The sequence below is a fragment of the Acipenser ruthenus genome, chromosome 42 (assembly GCF_902713425.1).
Source record: "Acipenser ruthenus chromosome 42, fAciRut3.2 maternal haplotype, whole genome shotgun sequence".
NCBI lineage: Eukaryota > Metazoa > Chordata > Actinopteri > Acipenseriformes > Acipenseridae > Acipenser > Acipenser ruthenus.
In genome coordinates, this window is record NC_081230.1 from 985,001 (window position 1) to 1,000,000 (window position 15,000).

At 37.7% G+C, this 15,000-nt stretch overlaps 1 long non-coding RNA gene across 2 annotated transcripts; it reads left to right on the top strand.

The window, feature by feature from the left end:
- Nucleotides 1-3,627: 3,627 nt before the first annotated feature.
- Nucleotides 3,628-5,024, top strand: LOC131709294 (uncharacterized). Of its 2 annotated transcripts, XR_009311461.1 has the most exons (4): nucleotides 3,628-3,785; nucleotides 3,942-4,011; nucleotides 4,192-4,266; nucleotides 4,754-5,024. It is a non-coding gene; the product is annotated as an uncharacterized LOC131709294 (long non-coding RNA). The 2 variants fall into 2 exon arrangements; XR_009311460.1 differs by lacking the exon at nucleotides 3,628-3,785 and having other exon boundaries at nucleotides 3,844-4,011.
- Nucleotides 5,025-15,000: the final 9,976 nt, after the last annotated feature.

Genomic DNA, 15,000 nt, shown 5'->3' on the forward strand with positions numbered 1-15,000 from the left:
TTTCGCACAAGCATTTTGTTCGTCTCAGACGCAGAAACTGTTGAGATTTCATCTGTGCTACTGGACGACACAGAAGACTCTGCCCATCATCCGAAGCAAACACTGTTGTGTGAGTATATGCTGTGATTCGACCCGACATCCACCGAAAATCTCTGCGATCCACGTACCGGCCACCACTGTATTAAACTAACATGTTATTTGATCTGAACACAGCTCCGTGACAAGCGGTCGCTGCTGCCCTCTGCTGTTTACAAGAGGTACTACAGGTAGTGAAATTCACAATGACATTACTACTGTTATTAGTATTTATTTCTTAGCAGACATCCAGGGCTGCTTACAACTGTTACAAATGATCACAGTACAAAGTATCACATTATAAAACATCACATTACAGAATATTATAATACAGATAAGAGCAGTTATGAAAGTACAATAAGATCAATTCAAGTAAGAGCAAAATAATAAAGCACACAGTAAATTATAAGAGCGAATTCGACTAAGAGCAGCTAAACCTGATAGTAACTATTTGCTGATATGAGTCCAGTAAGAACAGGCAGTAAGCATGATAAATACATGAGAATGATTTCAAATAAGAGCAATTACAGAAAATGTTATTATTTATACACACAGTATTCTCCTGGCTATCCTGTAAATATTGTTTTTGCTGTATTTTAAGAATGTATCTGAAATGTCTATTTTATGTACAGGGGTTAAGGTTAATCAGAGTAATTTCAAAGGACAACTGAACTGCGTTCAGATAGAGAGAGAGTGGGTGAGAGAGAATGAAACAAACAGTTCTATAAAATGGCCACACGATGGCAGCATTGGATAAGGAATAGCGAGAGCTCCGTTCTGCCCGTCTCCATGAAGTCCAGGTTTACAGCACAGGAAGTGTGTGCAGAGTTGCTAGTCTTTGATGGATTTTATATTTGGAACACAGTTAATAAAAGTGTAAATGTTAGAAATGATCCTATTATTTTTTAATCCAATGCAGTCCAGCAATCCAGTTTATTCTTGCACATTAATAACACCACTAGTAGCTTTCTGTGTGTAATTATTGTTTCCATTTCCCATATGGTCCTTGTTAGTGTAAGTGACATTTCCTTCCATTTGTATCAGTCTGAACCTCTTCTATACATTTCAGCTTCAGCCCTTGGGTTCCAATACAACTACAATCTAGTTAACAAACCAGGATTATTATTGTTACATGTTACTGTTTGCATCATTTCACCCTCATTCCATTAAAATTACATGTTCTAGTATTCAAACTGCAGCAGCGTGCTTCTAAATGTGTTTCCAAAGGCTGTCCACATGAAGCACCCTGTAGTGTTATTTCTGTGACCTTAATGTTTTAAAATAATACTGCATTTTGTTTGTTCATTTTTGCCATTTCTGCATGAATGCCATACCTGTACAGTGCAAACCTGTGTGAGGATCCATTGCTCCTGATCCAATCTAAAGCAATCTGCATGCTGTTTGGATTAATAGACTTCTCTTCTCCTAGACAGGCAGCACAAATAGTGGAGCCGAGCAGTAAAGCAGTAAAGAAAAAGCACAATTCTGTATTATGGTGATTGGTTGTTTTGTATTGTATTTAATATTTAATGTGCAGCCCACCAATCGTACTGTAATTGAATATACAGAAAAGTAGCTAACACCAACCATTAATTTAAATAACAGGTCAACACTTAAACGTTTATCGGGACAAAGTGTAATGACCCTTTTTGTTAGTCTCTGTGAGCCACGTCACACTGCCAGTGTTCTAACATTGATAAACTGTTTACAAGTTAGAGTGTGGAGAGACGCATCACGGAGTTTAGCAGTACAGACCTGCTTTCAAGAGAATCCGATACTGTGGCCTGGTTTAGCTGGTAAAGCGCCTGATTTACGGATATGTATGTTGGGGAGGGGAGCCGAGCTGTGGGACATGGCTATGTATTGTCTGAATCCTACGAGTTAATAAATGTGCTGTGCTTGTACCTCAACTAATGGAAGTCGACTCACTTCTTCGCTCCCGACCGCAGTTGCCAGCGTTACAAAAGGGGGAAAAAAATACTGGTTACAAAGTTACTTTATCGTGTTGCTCTTGGAGCGCTTTTAAGACTCTGCTGGTTGCCCCAGATGAGGGAGTCTTCTTTGTCTTCTTTCTTTTAACCTATAATACGTAATGCAAATGATGATGGTTTATAAAATCCGTACGTTTTGATCTCAATTCGTCAAATCTGCATGCAATTGTATTTATTTTTTAACGAGTTGCATTTTCTCAGTACATTCATTCCATAATTGCTGGTGTTTTATGACTCACTGCTTCTTGTTCCGTATCCTCTAGATTCTCCTTTTCTGAAGACCATAGTTTTGCTCTCCGTTTGCGATGCCCTTTACCGAGTCCGCTGCTGGCTTCCTGAACTTTCCCGCCTATGGCACTGTCTCTTACGGCTGACAGCATTTGTTTATCATCTGAAAATATAAATGTATTTAGATTGGCCAAAAATAAACAATGGGCTAGTTCTGAGAGTAATATGACAACGTATTATTATTAACAACAACAACATAATTAGGGCTGTGTAACTAGAATTATAGTAGGGCATGGGTAAAAGTCGGACCAAGACAAAACTTGTTGGACAAAAACTAATATGATCGTCATACAACCAACACCATTTGATTGCTCCTCATTATAGCACTTTAATTAATTAATTTAATTACTCTCGGACCAAGGTAAAACTCGCCAACATATGGTGCTGAAAGAACAGCTCCAATTATGTCAGTTCTCTGTGTGGGAGGGGCGAGAATCACTGCTCTCGAGTGCTGAGGGTTGCGAGAGCGATTCTTTTTTAGTTTAATTTCTGAATAGAGAAAATAAAGCGTGGCTAGCACTTTACTTTAAAATAAGCTCTATTAATCAATAATCCCTTTATAATGATGCTTCTTGTCATCACGGACAAGGAGTAATCGTTTGATGTCAGCTTTGCCTCCGGAAAATTTGATGGCCTGTCTTTTATCCATTCCTAGCCCTTTTAAACGTCTTTTTTAAATTGAAAAAAAAAAATGTTTTAATAATAGTTTTCCAAAATCATTGAATACGTACATTGCTAAATCACTAATAATTACTATGTGTTTATTAAACAATGGTAGTTCTAAATTCATATAGCCTAATTACGAATAGGAAAATAGGAATGTAAATTACCTCCCGTTGCAAGTATTCGAGCCCTGCATGGCATCATCTTTCCTCCTGGTCCTTTCCAGCGGACCAAATATTCTTTATTATTGTCTTGGGGATCTGGTGTTTCTCCAATTTCGACGGACAAATCGTCTGGAAAGTCGAAGACGCAGTATTTCGCCATGTTTTAAAATAGATTGTGGTTCTTTAACGTTTAAGGCTTTGAATTTAAAAAGAACGATTTCTGCGCGTGCATTTACCAACGGTGCTTGCTGTCTGTTATCAACTCGTGCACTGCAACGACACTTCACTGCACCTGTATCTATTAATAGTCTACTCTAGCGTGTGTTTGTAATTGTGTAGCGCTATTTTAATACGGACATTTCATATATTGTATAAAAACTGTATAGGATAGACAGACAGAAATACATCCATAAATAAGTATGTCTAAAAAACGACCCACTTCCTATAAAAAATTCCTCCGCGATATTCATGGAACAATCCCAAGAACCACAAAGTTATATCGCCAGAGGAATGAAATTTCAACAAAGAGAAGAAAAATAAATGAAACAGCTGGCCAGGATCACATTGTCACGGATTACCTTACACAAGAACCCTTAATTGAAAGGTAAGACTTTCTTTTTTATTTATATAAACAATTACACTTGTATACATTCTAACAATATAACATTAATTCTGTATCCTAATTCTATAACAATGTATTGTTTATCATTGCTTAGATGGAGATTGTTATTTAAGCCATTGTTTATCTGTATCCTAACAGTGATGAGTGCAGTAGTGAGGGTGAAGAGGCAGGCCAGAGCCTCAATGATATCGAGGACCTGAATGTAGAGGTGGGACAGAAAAAAACAACCCCAAAAACAAAAAAAAACAGTAATATAATTATTTATGGAACTTTCGACTTTAAAAATCATTTCAGTGAGAATTACATAAATAAATAAATAAATAAATAAATAAATAAATGATAATCTTGTTATAAAGTATTATTAATTTACACTAACATTTATTTGTAGGAAGGACAGGATGTTTTGGGCCATGTTCATGATGGAGAGACTACTGACTGCTACCAACAAAACCATCTACAAAATGTATGTAATACATTTTATATTCTTGACAAGTCATTTTCATAAGACCTTCAAAATGAAAAGGGCCTTTGAGCTGTAAAGAATGCCTCTAAATGACTAACATATTTATATGAAGAGGTGATTACAGTGATATATTAAAAGCAAAGATGTTTTAAATCCTTTATTTTTAACCCTTTAATGTGGACTTTCAATTCCACAATGTTTCTGCCTTATTTTGGATATATGGAATAGTTCCCCTAAAATTGTATCAACTTAAAAACAATCACAATTTGTTTACTTCATTGATATATACACTTTTTTTAAAATATAATATTTCTGTAAAATTATAATCATTATAAAACAAAAAACATAAAAGCTAGCTGCTGTAACTACTTGGAGCTTAAAGCTAACTTAGGCAACATTTGGCTCAGCCTGCTTATTGGTTTGATTAAAAGCATTTGCTATATTGATTCATTAATACGAATTGTTTTTTTCTATTTTTTTTTTCCAGGAATGTCTGTTTGATTCAACATCTTTTGATGCAGAAAACCCTATTCATGAAGGATCAAACATTACAAAGGGACAGTTACTTGCAATGTTAATGGCCCATACACTTAAACATCATGTGTCTGGTGTAGCATTAAAGGAGATGCTGGAAATGTTAAATAGAATTGCTCCAGGTTGTGTGCGTAACACTATGTGGTATCTTAGCAAAACTTTCTTTAAGCTAGCTGACAAAGCCCAAATACATTATTATTGTCCAGAATGCCTTTTTTTCCTAGGGCAGAGTCCACCTGAAAGGTGTGGTGAATGTAAGTGTGTGTGGCAATGCGCCCCGCCCCTGTGTGCATTTGTGTGTTATGTGTTGTATGTTGCGTGCGTGTGTTAATGTTGGTGTATAGTCATTGGTACACGTGATATAAACGGGTCTGTGTTTCACGTGTATTTAAAAATGTATAATTGTATTTAGGCACGGGATTGCACATCACTGCACGTGCATTTAAAGTAAGTGTGATTATGTGCGCACGAGGTTGCACATAATCAATTCACGTGCTGGGATTCAAGTGAATAATTAATTAGTAATTGAATCCCAGCACAACAGTATAAATAGATGCACATTTCATTCACTCGGGGTTGGGTGTTCGTGAGTGGAGAACGGGAGAGAGAGGAGGAGAAATAAAAAGAACGTAAAGAATAACAATTGCTACAGCGTGCTGGAAGTGCCAGCACGGTACTTGTTAACGTTCGTCCGCTTGTTTTTTGTGTTAGTTCGTTTTGTTTATATATTTATTTTGGCGTAAGTGCCGTGTCCTGTTTTGTGTTTAAAACCTTTTTATTTTGCAATAAACCTTCTGAACGCTACCACTGCTTCTCAGTTTCACTCACCACTACTGTCTGTCTGTGTTTCTTCCGGGTCTGACGTGTCACCACTCAGCCAGCCTTGTGACAGTGTGTTATAAATCAAAATCAGGATAATTGTTTCTTTCTCGTAATGCCTTTATCATGTCAAATAAAAAATCTTCTGCAGCAGCCCAACATTTATCATGCACTCAGGTCAGATTTTAATTCTGATGACCTCATAGGTGACATACAAACGGGAAAAGAGTATCAAAACCCCAAATTATCTGATTTTGTTGAAAATACTAAAAACATCACATTGTCCTTTAATTGTGATGGTAGTCCCGTTTTTAAATCATCTCGTTATTCAATATGGCCTATTTTGTGTACCATTAATGAGCTTCCATTGGAAGAGAGAGAGAATAATGTAATGCTCCATACTTTGTGGTTTGGTTCCAAGAAGCCTCGTGTTGATACGTATTTTGCACCCTTTGTAGAGGACCTTCAACAGTGTTATACTGATGGTGTAGAATGGCAAGATCAGTATGGTATACAACATACAACTAAAGTGTGTCCTCTAATCTGTGTGTGTGATGCAGTTGCGCGTGCTATGGTTCAAGATTACAAACAGTTTAATGGTACTCATGGCTGTGGCTTTTGTTTACAAAAAGGAGTTGTTGTACCAAAAGGAAATGGTTATGCACGTGTGTATTCACTTGAAAATGAAATGGCACCGCTTAGAACAAAAGAGGAAACAATTCGTTCTACAGAGAAAGCTTCTGCTCAAGGTCAAGATGAAATGGGAGTTAAAGGTGCTAGTCCCCTTCTGTTCCTCTTTGAATTTGACATTATCAAGGGTTTTGTCCCTGATTATATGCACTCTGTTTGCTTAGGTGTGGTTAGGCAATATACTAATATGTGGTTTGATAGTAAGAATGCAAATAAAGATTTTTTCATATCTTCAAGAGATATGAAAGTCATTGATCTGCAGTTACTAAAAGTCAAACCTCCTAATGAAGTTTGCCGTAATCCAAGACCACTGTCTGAAAAAGCCTACTGGAAGGCAACAGAATGGAGGGCATTTCTCTTGTTGTATTCTCCAGTTGTGCTTAGAGGTGTACTAAGTGGAAAGTTTTACAGACATTGGATGCTATCAGTGAATGCTATATCCATCTTGCTGTCATCATCTGTCACTAATGAGCAAATTAACTTTTCTGAAAAATGTTTCATAAAATTTGTTGTACAGGTTTCAGAAATGTATGGTAAAGAACACTGCTCTTACAATGTTCACCTGCTTACTCATTTGGCAGAGAGTGTGCGACAGTGGGGAATGTTGTGGGCTAATTCTGCATTTGTTTATGAGGACATCAATGGAAAATTGCTGAAACTATTTTCAGGCACCCAGTGTGTTCCTTTTCAAATATTTAAGGGATTCTTAAGACATGGCCGACACACATTTGACAGTGCTCCTGCTGAAGCTCGTGACATGTTCCTCAAATTGACAGGCAGTCGACCACATATAATGAAATCTATACATGTGAGTTCAGATGTTGTTACTCTTGGCAAATGTGAAAAAAGACCTTTATTAATTGAAGAAAGGGTAGCACTGGAAAAGGTTGGTAGTCAACTAAACCATTTAACTCTAGATCAGTTAAATGTAAGTGTGTACAAACGATGTGTAATTGTAAACAAGCTGTATTGTACGGCTAGGTATGCAACAGGATTTAACAGAGATAATTCCATCATTGCCACTGATACGTCTTTTGGTTACATCACCTCTTTTGTAGTTGTCCCAAGTGCTAATCAATTTGCAGATGCTTGTAACTGTTCAGATCTTCTTGTATTCTATAAAAAGTTTAAAAGGCTAAGAGACCAGATGACAATTTATGACAATTACTTAAAAAGTAATCTTGCCAGTTTCATGACAAATGTTGTTGACAGTGAAGAACTTGCAGTTTGTAGACCTCAAGACATTAAAGGAAAATGTGTTCTCCTAAAACACAAACATAGAATGTTTGTAATAATTCAGAAATTTGAGTTAGATTAGGCTACGGATTACAGATTCTATATTTCATAAATTTTCAACCCAAGTCCTGGAGTACCCATGTGTTTTCTGGTTTGTTTGTTTTTCAACGGAGCACTGTTACTTAATTCAATTCTTAATTGAACGAATAATTTGCCTAATTTTTAATTGTTTTTAGTTCATAAAAGGTTGGAGAATTCAAGTTACATAAAAACAACATTTCATTAGTAACTTGAAATCTCCAATTGCTCAAAATAATTAAAATGCTCTGATTAGGCAAATTATTTGTCCAATTAATGGTTCAATTAAGTAATTGTGAGCTCATTTGCAACAAAAATCAGAAGACTCAAGAATCGGGGTTAACAACCAATGTGGTATTTAATAAACTGAATTTTCATTATTCATTGGATAATATAACAGCTCTAGCTCAAATGTTATTGTGTAAGTAAGACATCTTGAAGTGTATCACCTGATAAAATAATTACCACACAGTGTGCAAGATGTAGCTCTAAATAAATTGTCAATATATGGCAGGTGTCAGTCAACTTCTTTAGGGCATAATAAGCATAGAAGCTGTGCAAGTCAAAATGTTAGTTATTATTTGATTAAATGTTTCTTAATAGTAACTTACAGTACATTGAAATAAAAGTTTAAAATAACGATTTCTTGTGTGTGTGGTGTAAAGAAACAAACATCTTCAGCTGTCTTTGATCAGCACAGCTCATTGAACCAATCCGCTATATTCACTTAGTTTGTAGACTTATAAAAGTGTCATACAGTAGACTGTGTTGTTGAAACATAGTACTCTAGTACCATGAAGATAACATACCACAAAATACTATACTGCAGCATTCTATAGAATACTATAATTAACATAGAATACAACACTACAGGGTTTTACAGGTACTATAGAACCCAGTGTAAAATACTATACTACTCTACAGTGTATGCTAGTACTATAGTACTTAAAGAATGTCCTATATTGTATAGAGCAGTGGTTCTCAAGTTTTTGTTCCAACTGAGCTTTCAATTACTGAATTGTAAATGGTGAAATCTCCAACTCTTTAAAATAATGAAAAAGCTCTGATTAGGCTAATTATTAGTTTAATTAAGGGTTCAGTTAAGTAATTGAGAGCTCAGTTTGAACAAAAACCAGCAGGGCAGGGGGTCCCAAGGACCAGGATTGAGAAACACTAGTATACAGAGCTATATAGCATAATTACAGAACCACACTAGTACTATATTATATTAGTAACATTCTACAGTACTTTAGAGAACCTATTCTCTAGTTATATAGTACATACTACATAATACTATAGTACATACTACACAGCACCACATTAGTACTGTAGAATTCTAAAGAATTCTATAGTATTCTGTAAAACGTACTATAGTATTCTATAGAATTCTATAGTATTCTGTAGAACGTACTATAGTATTCTATAGAATTCTATAGAAACATTTCATATGGGTTTGTTGAGCCTGCCAGTCCGACCACACATAAACATGTTCATGCATATCTGTGGGATGTTATCTCCCTTTTGAGCTGGTTGTAAAATCGACTTTAAACAGGACCTTCATTCAGACCTTAACGATGCCTGTGCGACCGTGCAGACACAACATTAAACAGCTCTACAACCATCTCCACTCTTAACGAACAACACTTAAAAACAAAACTGTTTATGAAAAAAATCTACATATTTCAATAAGAAACTGGGATATGATGATAAGGTAAATACAAGGTTTACTCTACAGTTTTATATAGCATTTGTTAAAAATATACACACTGGCATCTGTTTCTGTTTTTAAAGCTTGTGAGGCATAATAACTTAAATAACAGTGTAACAGGGCGAGGTGCCCTGTACATTGTTTTGTTTATTTATTTTTAGATCGGGGTCTCCCCCTCCGCCCCTGTGCAGATTGTTTTGTGTTTGTTTATTTTTATGTCGGTGAAGCGCCGTATGTTTTGTTATTGTTTTGGTTAAATGACGGCGTAGCCGATTGTTTTGTTTAGCGTGGATGGGTAGCCCCATCCACAACACAATTAATAAACCCGTGCAGATTGTGGCCGAGGGGTAATAGGATGATTTACTAATTAGTTAAACCCCTCGGCCATGATATAAAAAGCCTGCAACTCTCGGCACTCAAGGTGGGTGATAGAGAGGAGAGAGCGAGCAGAGAGACGGAGAGCGAGAGAAATTTACTTAAAAACGAAACTAACCAAGGATAGGGTCAGTGAAGGCGATTGCCCAGCCTGACCGGTTGTAGTGTTAGTGATTTGTTTTTGTTAACCCTTTTATTTTGCTCTGTGAGCGCAAGTGTTCTTTTGTTTAAATATTTATTTTATTTTTGTTATTAATAAAAACGGCAGCCAGCCGATTCTTTCTTTTGAACTGCAGTACTTCCCCGGTGTCAGTTTTATTTTTCCCTTCCTGCTTGTGCCTGACGTCAGACCCTCGGTCATCCCTGTCACAAACAGTTATTCACATTTTGGTTTAGTGTAGGATCATAGTTTAGATACTACAGTAATCCGGCATGTACCCGCCCGTCACATGTCCTAAGTGTTTATCCTCCACGATCAAGCTCTTCAGCAACGTTAGTTTGTTATTGAACAGAGAAGATGAGTTCAGAGACAGTACATCCCACCACAGTTTTCGTACACTGTGTTGTATGTGTTCCATGCTCTTCCATTGCTGGTAGTGTCATGTGAGCTGTTCAGTGTGTCGATATGTAAATAAATCCTGTTCTCCTGCGGGGGGCGTATCAACTTCAACCTCCGTCTCGATCTCCTGCCTGTCACTCAGTAGTGAATGCACGCATCCACACGGCAGACGGCTACTCTGTCACAAACACTAATATCTTTCTAAACAAGGGATTTAGGGGAGCTCCATAATAAAAGCTGAATCTCAAAACAACAATTGTGTGAATATATTAATTGTTACAGCTGTGTGTAATGGTATTTAAAACAGGATTCATACATCCACTTTTTGCATGTCCGCCCTTACTCTGGTCCCACCGCAGTCGGATATGAGTACTGTACTTTGCAATTATTTCTGTTCAGTGGAGTTACATACTTACACTTTGATTCTTACTGCAGCATGTCATATTGTAATATGCATCATTTGGAATTGATTTTATTATTATTATTATTATTATTATTATTATCATCCCCTTCTTGATTGAAAATAAACAAACTGCAGTTAGATTACTGACCACTTGGTGTCTGTCTCTCTGTGAATCCAAATAATTATCTTTACTGAAATTATTCAACAGTTTAGATACCATTCCTAAAACTGTGTATCAGGACACTTTTCTTGCACCAAATAAACAAATTATATTGTAGCAAAAACACATATAAAATGTATAACCACGTGTGCTGTAGAGGTGAATTTAACCCACAGCACCACCTAGCCATCCAGCTAGGACACCAGGTCTCCAGAGAAAAATGACAGGCTAGTCTAGTGCATTAACATTAACCCACAGCACCACCTAGCCATCCAGATTGGAACCCAGGCATCCAGAGAAAGATGACAGGCTAGTCTAGTGCATTAACAATAGCCACCCATAACTATTACACACTCAATAGTGCTACATTTAGAAATACTAAAAGAAGGTATTTCTTAACATTAACATAAACCCAATGCAGCACCTAGCACCCCGCCCCTCCCCTGCTAGGACCCCAGGCCTCCACAGCAAGGTGACAGGCAGGACACCAATTTTGATTTGCAGACAGGTTGCTTTGCTCCATGTGACATATCTGGAGTGTTTTGCATGATCACACTTGAATCAAAGGTGAGCCACAGGACTGGTCTGCTGTGGAGTGCCTTTGATTCAAATGTGATAATGCAAAACAGTCTGTTCTTTTTTGCTTGTTCTTTTTTTTCTATTCGCAGTGAATTGCAGAACCATTAACTCTTTGTATCCAGGATCCACAAGTGAAGGGCTTGCAGACTATTGATTTATTTTTACACTTTCTTTAATGATTTTAAGTTATAGACCCAATTAAGGGATTCTTTAACCATTCAGACAGTTCAGCTGGGTTTCAAAATGGCCAGTGTTAAGTTATATCCATTTATAAACAATAATGATAATACAAAGGATTTACAAAATGATTTACAAAGGATTTGTCGATAAGGACAGGGGGTGACCCGGCTGTCAGGAGGCTCATAAATATGGTAACAATATCTAAGAAGGGTGATACAGCAAACTTGGGCAGGTACAGACCTATCAGCCTTACGTCCAGGACATGTTACACTATGGAAACAATAATAAGACTATCCTCAGTATACAGTCACAACACTGAGGTCTGCTGATGGACTACAGTCTGCACATTTTATAAAAGAAAACACAAGTCAGGCTGATCAAACTAATGGGCTTGAGAATCCCTTTAAATATCAATTGTGGCTAAGCCGCTTATTTTTAAACAAACAAACTAATATTCCATACGCTCCCATTGCCTCTGCTTGTGTTATCCCTGCTCTGTGGAGACATAAAGAGGACTGGTCTCCAATCCACCACCTTCAGAGGAATAGAAAAATAAAGAAATGAAAGAACATTTGAAAAATCATTGAGATGTGTGCTTACCGATTACTAGTGAGTGGAGTAGCTGCTCTCTGTCTCTGTGTCCTGCTCGTTCGATGTGAAGGTGCTGCTGTATTAACACCTGCACATGAATGAGATCACACTGTCAAACCCAACCCAACATGCAAATCAATACTGTGCAAGACATCGAGACATCTTTTATTATAGATTCACAAAGAAACTCATTCCCAATACAAACAGGGTGAATACTTCTCTAATGAAGACTTTTCAGGTTTTTATTTTTGATTGATTTGTTTTTTCAGCCCCCCCCCCCCCCAGTAGGTTGTGTAAATCAAAGGAGAAAAAATCCCATTTAAATGCATCAAGATTTCTGGTTGTAACACAACAAACTGTGAAAACGTCCAAGGGGGGTGAATACTTACTATGGGCACTGTATATAGTGAAAAGTGTTGAATTTAAATCAAGGGAAGTAATGTTAAATCTTTACAATGCATTAGTAAGACCTCACCTAGAATATTGCGTTCAGTTCTGGTCACCTCGTTACAAAAAGTATAGAAAGAGTGCAAAGAAGAGCGACCAGAATTATTCCAGGTTTTAAAGGCATGTCGTATGCAGACAGGATCAAATAATTGAATCTATTCAGTCTTGAACAAAGAAGACTACGCGGTGATCTGATTCAAGCATTCAAAATCCTAAAAGGTATAGACATTGTCGACCCAGGGGACTTTTTTTTTTTTTTACCTGAGAAAAGAAACAAGGACCAGGGGTCACAAGTAGAGATTAGACAAAGGGGCATTCAGAACAGAAAATAGGAGACACTTTTATACACAGAGAATTGTGAGAGTCTGGAACCAACTCCCCAGTAATGTTGTTGAAGCTGATACCCTGGGATCATTAATGAAGCTGCTTGATGAGATTCTGGGATCAATAAGCTACTAACAAGTAAACGAGCAAGATGGGCCGAATGGCCTCCTCTCATTTGTAAACGTTCTTATGTTCTTACCTGTGAGCTCCCCCACTCTGCCACTGGAACCATGTCTCACTGCCCAGCCAGTCTGTGACATCTCTTTTGGAGGCTGCCTGCAATGATGCACGAGGCAGGGGCAGCTTCAGGCTGGATTGAAGTGACTGTTTGTCCAGGGGGTCCCCCTCTGTCCCAGCAGGGAGTCTCCCTCAGAGGGGTGAGGCTCTACAGCGGCTGAGCCTTTGAGGAGGGGTGGCAAGACCCCCCAGAGCAAAGACACACAGAACACCACACTTGTAGGCTTGCATTCAGCAGGAGAATAGTTAGAGTGAAACCCTGCTTCAATGTTCCCCTCAGATTTTCAAAAATAAACAAATAAATAAATGATACCACAGCTTTATAACAGATCATTGTTTAATTGTAACTGAATGAATGAATGAATAAATAAATAAATAAATAAATAAATAAATAAATATTCCTGTATGTGACCGCTAGGGGGTGCTGCAACCCCAAAAAGTTATTATAATAATACAAAAGTAAATAAGTCACCATATTTGTCTACTTCTTTACCTCTCTACATGAATCTGTGTATATAACCAGTTTATCATCACACAATATCAAACTTATCTAGGATTGTCTTTATTTTTGCCACGTTATTATTTATTTCTTAGCAGACACCAGGGTGGTTTACAATTGTTACACACAATTACATTATTTTTACATGCAATTACCCATTTGTGAGTTGGACTTTTACTGGAACAATCTAGATAAAGTACCTTGCTCAAGGGTACAACAGCAGTGTCCACCATCTGGGATTGAACCCACGCCCCTCCGGTCAAGAGTCCAGAGCCCTAACCACTACTCCACACTGCTTCCCTGTTCTTTTACAGTTAACATTTCTAAGGAGCAGTGCAGACCCCATCAGAGATTACACAGCAATGAACTGGGTGAGGAGGTGATTTAACTCTAGTCATTACCATTGCAGGCATAGAGATTACACACACAGAGCAATGAACTGGGTGAGGAGGTGATTGAACTCTAGTCATTACCATTGCAGACATGGAGATTACACACACAGAGCAATGAACTGGGTGAGGAGGTGATTTAACTCTAGTCATTACCATTGCAGGCATGGAGATTACACACACAGAGCAATGAACTGGGTGAGGAGTGCAATAGAAATGTTACAGAAAATAGGATTGGCCCGACAACAGAAAAGTACTGGCATTTTGCACTCCTATAACCTTGCTCGCATAACCTTGTATGCTTTGCTTAAGATAAAGTTTGTTACAAGGAACCGCAAGATGCCTACACTGCAACTGCAGCTGTGAGATAGGAGGATGAGCCAGACGTGTATTTTTGCACATACACCCATCCTGTTATCTGCTTGCTTAGCTATATGCCACATGCGTAGTTATAAGTTGTTTTTCTTGGTTGGTTTCGGCTCCTGGTATTCTTCACATCATGTTGTCTGGTGGCTGCAGCTGGTGTAATATAATGACTTACCAGGGTGTGTCTATATACACACCCTGGTAAATCGTTAGTTTGTTAAGCTTATAATCCCTTCTTCAGTCCCTCCTGTTATTCCTCCAAAAGGTTTCAACCCTATTTGGGGGAATAAAACTTCTTACGGTCGAGGGTCGGGCCCGAACGCTGGACCTGAGTTACAGCCCTAATGGGCGAGTGCCGTGGGTGGGGGTGGCAGGGGACTACAAAAACATCTTAAAAACTTCAATACCTTATATCGAAAATACAGCAAGATTACTTAAGACTCTTCATGGGAATACATGAGGTCATTTACTTACTAGTTCCTTTATTTATGCAAAACGTAAAAGTACTGGCATTTTGCACTCCTATAACCTTGCTCGCATAACCTTAAAGTTTGATAAAG